This window comes from Labrus bergylta, chromosome 5 (assembly GCF_963930695.1).
Source record: "Labrus bergylta chromosome 5, fLabBer1.1, whole genome shotgun sequence".
In the NCBI taxonomy this organism is placed as follows: domain Eukaryota; kingdom Metazoa; phylum Chordata; class Actinopteri; order Labriformes; family Labridae; genus Labrus; species Labrus bergylta.
This window is the reverse complement of record NC_089199.1, coordinates 27,413,467-27,419,956: the sequence shown is the minus strand read 5'-3', so window position 1 is coordinate 27,419,956 and position 6,490 is coordinate 27,413,467.

Below are 6,490 nucleotides of genomic sequence, written 5' to 3'. Positions count from 1 at the left end.
ACAACAGCCCATCTGGAGGCAATTAACATAATTAATTGAAATATGATTGTCATGCTATTAAAGTCGTCGTATACTTTTCAGACATTCAGGTTTAACTTTTACTCAGTGAATAATATGTAGTAATAGAGCAAGCCAAGGACCCTGTAAGGACCCCAGATGCTTGTGCAGCTATGGCACATGCACTGCACAGTCTACAAAGCAGGAAAATCCGAGGTGGTAAGACATATAAATATATGAAAATGTCATATTTGTTATTGGTTCATAATGTGGCAAGATATTCAGTCACCGCCACCGACGAGTTCAAACAGCTGCGCTCCGGCATTTTGATCTCCGACCTGAAGCGCTAACATATGTTTTAGACCACGATCAAATCAGTGCTACAGGGACTTCATTCTTAAACTGTGGTTGACACAGTGAATCAAATACAGACACATACCAGGACTCAAACCCTCTCGTCAGATATAAGATAAAAACGTGCATTTGCAATTTCATACTTTTAGAATTGGTTTACAAGAAGTTTTAAAAGTCAAGAACTATCGAAAACATGCATCGATGATATTGAAACTTGACCTCTTCAGACCTGGAATATCATATATATATATGTACTGTAAAATGTGATTTTTATAAACTAAACGTATTGCTTGTGTGCTCTCAATTTGCTATATGTTTTATTTACATTAGTCCTAATTTGGTGTTTTTATTGTTCCATCAAATATTGTCTGTGTTTGGCATTAGTGAAAAGCGTTGTAACAGTTTCTCTGAACAGCATAAACTAAACTAATATACTCCAACTCTTTCTCCAGATGAAATAAAATCACTAAGGTCCTTAAATATCCACAATATGAGCAACCAGAGAACTTAAAAAGAAACTCTGTTCCTTCTTGTCTGTTCCTTTCATCAGCAGGTCTAAAGACTGGTGGCTTTAATCAGCTGTCTGAATCATATTGAGACACTTTATTGAAGTTGACGTTGTTTGATTTCTACATAAATGAATCTTCTCTAACCTGAGAATAGAGAAAAGTGACTGACGGAGTTTATGTAGATTTATTTGATTTGGTAACTTTGTTAACAGTTTCATCAGCAGACTGAGACACACCACATGTTTAGCTGAAGCTGGATCAGAGATTTAAAACCACAAAATGTATTTGTGTTAACAGAATGGCTGGGGGAATGTGAGAGTCAGACATGCATCACTTGCTGCATAAACTCAAGAATGAAATCTAAAATGTCTTGTTTGAATGTGAAGGTCAAAATAGAGTTTAAAAATACGAGATTGCACTTGGTAACTAAAAATCAGTCAAAAAGTCGGAGTAAATAAGGTTTTTAAAGTAACAACAAACAACAATGCATAAAGACATTCCTACTAAATCTTTCAAATGTTGGTTGTTAGATAACAAGTGAAGTGAAGTTGATAAATAACCAAAATTACATTCACTTAGACTGGAGGAGAAATTCCCTTCATGGCTAAAAAATTCATATAAGTGTTGTCACTGTCAGCTGACCGTGAAAAGTCTGCATCTCGGTTACAAGAGACAGCCCAGATGCAGACTTTTCACGCTTGCAAAACATTTTTTTTTCTCAATTCAGCTGGAGAGATACCCCATACTCCTCTTTAAATTTGCGCTGCTAAAAGTGTCTAGATAATTTCAGAACAGCCTGTCCCTGAAACCTTCCATGAGTTTCTCTTTTCACACATGTTGTCCCTCGCAGCGGGAGATTATCCTGACGGGACGGGAGGATGAGTCTCAGGAGGTAAAAACATGACGTGCAGAGGACGTTTGCAGGAGTGGTGAATGAAGCAAACAGGTTCAGAAACGACGCCTTAGCCTTGACATCAATACTGCATGCAATTTGACGTATTCACAGTATAAACAAAAGAGTGGCAAAGGACATGCTATGACAGAACAGGCCATGAAGCAGCTTCATTACATGACCCTAGATCGAACCTGTTGTGCAGCAGTGGCGTGATATAGGCGTCATCTCCGCCGCCCTACTTGCCCACAAGGGGGCTATCTGAAAGAAGTTTGGATAAAGTCAGGGTGACAGATAAAGCTGTTTGGGGGAACTTCCAGGTGTATTCTGCATGTGTGAAAGGCTTTCAGACATAGATGGTGATCATGGTGATATTACTGGCATATGGTGATATTTTTTACCCTCCCCTTCAAGACAAGACTTGACCCAAATATGTCTCCAGACTTCTGCTACACATAAATAGCCTAACCTTGGAAACTTTTGAATTCCCCCCACCCTCGAATCCTTCTGGAGGAGTTTAAGCTCCATGTTGTTTTTTTTCAGGTGCAGTAGATAAAACAACAGCTGATGGGAGTGGGTATCAAATCCAAACTTGAGGTCAGAAAAACACAAAAAAAAACTTGTGAATGCAGCCGTTAGAGACATGAAGAAAAAAGAAAACTTCTCTCTTTGTTCGTCTCTCAACTTTGTCGTTGCATTGAGGGAAGGGAGCAGTCTGCTGAGGTTTTGTATTAAAGGCCATGACTGCGTCTTAAACCATGAAGTTCGATAGCATCTCGCAGCAGTCAAATTGAATTACAAGCTGTGAGCCGGCAGGAATAACAGACACTCCCCATGTGTGTTTTCCCAATTCGCCACTCGGGCGCAGGTTTTTTTTTTGCTTTATCGACATCTGCGGTGGAGTGTGAGGTGAACATCTCCCCCCACTTGAGCCTGTCTTTCTTTCATCGCGACGGACATATGGGATTTAGTGTTACAGCTGCAGCTGTCACAGTTACTGTAGCAACCTTTGATACGTTGGCCTTTTTGAGAGATGAGACTCCAGTTCATCGCACAAAAAAAGATGAAATTTCGACATGAACCATAAAGCTCTGAACCGAGGAGTCTGCGGATCAGCTGGAAAACTTGCACGCAGCAGGAAGCTACATGTGTGTTTTGCTTCGGCCGAACAGCATCACTGCATGACGGAGCTGTTGCATCAAAAGGCAAAAGAATACCCTCAGAGTCTAAATATAACTTCTGAAAAGGAGGGGGAAAAAAAAAAAAAACCTGCCTTTTTTACTATTCACTTTGCCCGTACTCTCCTCCATGCTTTGAAGATTTCTCCAAGCAATGATCATAGAATCTTTTTGGTGATTTATGCATATTATCTTTCCCCACTCTCTCATTGGGAAGATGGGATGCATTGCATAAAAAGCAATTGCCAGGTAATGGCACTGAGGATTTGCCGGCTGTGATGTGACTGTCAGTGAGCGCACACCTCCTCCTCCTCCTCCTCCCTTTAGCTGTTAGAGTCCTGCACGCACCAGATGAGACTAGATTCATTCTGCGACTCAATGCCGAGCACAATCACTTCGGATCACTGCTCCAAACCCTCTTTACAAGTCAGATATCGATCTCGAAAATTGATTCAAAGTCGTCAAACATCAGCAGCCTCATCATTGCAGAGTGCTCTGAACAAAGCAAACCACTAGAGGGCAATCACAGTGTGAGAGACCCATCAAGCAGCTATACGAGCATGAGAGCAGGAGGGATAATGACAAGCTGTATGTGCCTCTCCGCTTCTTTTATGTGAAAACATGGCAGTGTGCAAAAAGACAGCACAGAAACCTGGTTTCAATTTGTAGTCATTCCACTCAAACAAGGAAAAAAATAGATCATTTCTCACCCTCTTTCTGAGGAAAAATCAAAACCTCCTGATGAATATATTCAGTAAAAGCAATTCCTTATCATGCAACCAGTTTAGGACTGCATACTCTTATTGATAAATCAAAAAATCAAATGTCTTAATCCTGGATAGTGAAGCTAGATTGCTGTCATGACAGTGAGCTTAGTGCATATGTGTTCAAGGATTCATAGGCTGCAGAAGAGACAAACAGTGTTGTTGTCCCCACAGACTGAAGCACCATGATGTAAGGTACATTCAATCTAAAAGAGATGTAGATCACAGAGCGAGCAACATGTCAGAAACACCCGCGGTCGTCCTGACGATTCAATGTAATCACCTTCCATCACACAGTGCAAAGACAAGAGGAGAGCATGACGTGTTTCATTTACCCTGGTGTGTTTATAAAATGAAATGTTTTGGGGGGTAAAAGCAGAAGCTGTGTTTTTTTTCTAAATCAAAAAGTAAGAATTTGGGCCATACTGGTGGGCTGGGATTTTCAACACAATGACCATGCAGTTGCTGCTTTCTGTGTCATGGTAACTTTTACAGTGAATCCTTTAAAAAGGCGGGTAAAGACACTGATTCAGTCATGGTTAACTGCTCCACACTCCATTTTTTGTCCTCTAAATGTGGGCATGCTTATTTATCTTTTGGGGATCTCGTTTTCGTGATTCTTGATGTTTTTTCATCCATTAAACATTTTGTAAAATTACAAAGAAGAAATCAAAAAGTACAATATTAACAGAGATTAAAGGTCACTTTGTTATTTGGATATGGAATTGTTCACGGGGGGGGGGGGGGGGGGGGGGGTCGTCAGTAGACAAGTGGACGTGGTCAGACAAAGAGATAGACAGAAAATGTGAAGCAAAAAATAACACAAAGGTATTAAGTTACATCTCCGCACACAAGAAGGCAGAATTAGTTATTCTTTTAATTTGATTATTTTCTCAAACAAACAACGCGTTCCGCCCGGTTATATTATCAGATAAAATCATTGGATGATGGACTGCTGGAATAAAACAAGATCACTTTTATCTTTTAAAGGAAAATGTTTCATTAACAGAGTTGACACAGAGAGGATTTTGTGAAAATCATTTTTAACTAATTACCTCCCCAGATAAGATTTTTTTTAACCTATAAAGAGTTACCTGTAACTGTATTCTGATCTACTGTCTACTGTATACCTTTAATTCTACACGTGTTATCCTTTTTGAAATGACTAGCTTTTAATCTAAAGACAACTCATTTACCTGGAGGCGAGACTTGGACAGGAAGTCATGTTCAATTAGGTAGCAGTTGTATTTTCTAAGTCAATAGTCTTTTCCAATGCAATCATTCTCTCCAATTATGGCCCTAAATTGATTCAAAAAATTGATTTAAAAAAAATGTAATTTAATATTACTTTCACTATATAATGTTATCGTGCAGGTCAATCCAGAACTAGTTCTTGTAGTCCATTTGCAGTCTGTGTAGAATTGACCACTCATGTTTTTGCAAGATTTGCAGAACAGTTTCTTAACAAAAGAGGCAGGGCACATACTGTATGCTGTGCTTGAATCCCAAATCAAATCTGCTTTTGTCTGACACAAAGTGTGTGTACACAGCACTGAAACCAATCAGGTCAATGACTTGATGTTAACTCTGAGTCGAGTCTATTACATCTTCACAAGTTGCTAGATCTACTGTTATCTCGACCCCGAGCACACAAATGAAACTTTTGTTCTGAATATCTCTCATCAACAATCTGGATATCTGACAGAAGCAGCAAAGGCCCAGACGTTGGCTATCGCCTCATCAGATGAGGGTTGATGGGCTCACAGTTGGTCTCAGATATGATAACGACAACTGCCTCATATTGTGGATGATTTCTATTTGTTTGTGTGGGGGAAGCTGGCAGGTTCATTATTATATTACAGCTTCTAAATGTTCTGAATTTGTGATGCTCTTATGAGTGATTCACACAGGTGCAGAGGTGGTACCATGTTAGCATTCTCCATTTAAAATATATTACCATCGAGCTCCAGTTTAGACAGCTGCTGCATATCCAGCTGATCAGCACCAGTCGGCATCTGGGAGAGAAATGGCCCTTTATGTGTTAGGGCCCAATAAAAACACAGAGAAACATGAGGCAACACTTCCTTTTATGAACATGAAAGAATACAGTGATTTGGTAGGAAGGGAAATGACTGAATGGCTTTAATTAGATGGGGAAAGTAAGAGTATACTTCCTTTCTGTAAGACATTACTTCAGTTTTTCTTTAATCAAGGCTGTATTACCGAACATGCAAAGGAGGAGAGACCTCCCAACTTCCTGGTTTTAGTCAAAGGTGTGTGTTGTTTAACTGTTTTCAACCACTTCTCATGTAGCCTATAGTGAGGAACCAAGATACATGCAAGTTTAACCCGTCTCTACAGCTGCAGAGAGTTGAGGGGAACTTCCAGCGTATTATGTCGTTTTTATGACCATCGCCCTGTAACTGTTTTCATGCACCTATAGTTTCCAGAAAACAGCTGACATAGGAAATGTCTGTTTTAAGGTTGGAGCTTGTTCTGCTGTTTGTCAGGTGTCCAAAATAGATCAAGAAACTGTTCTTGCTTATTGCACTATTTCTTGAAGTCATTTTTCAAAGGGCCCAGCTGCTCATTTATGGCTTAATCAAGGCCCTGCCTAAGCAACAACGAATTAAAAAAAATAACCTTTTAACACAAAGAATTCTACAAATAATGTTTTCCAGAGTTAATTCTAAAGTAAGTTTTCAAAGTAGGCTATGTAATTTAGAGCTTATTATTGAAGAACTGTTTAAAACGATTGACTTTTTACTCGATCTCTCTTTCAGAAAAAACAAACAG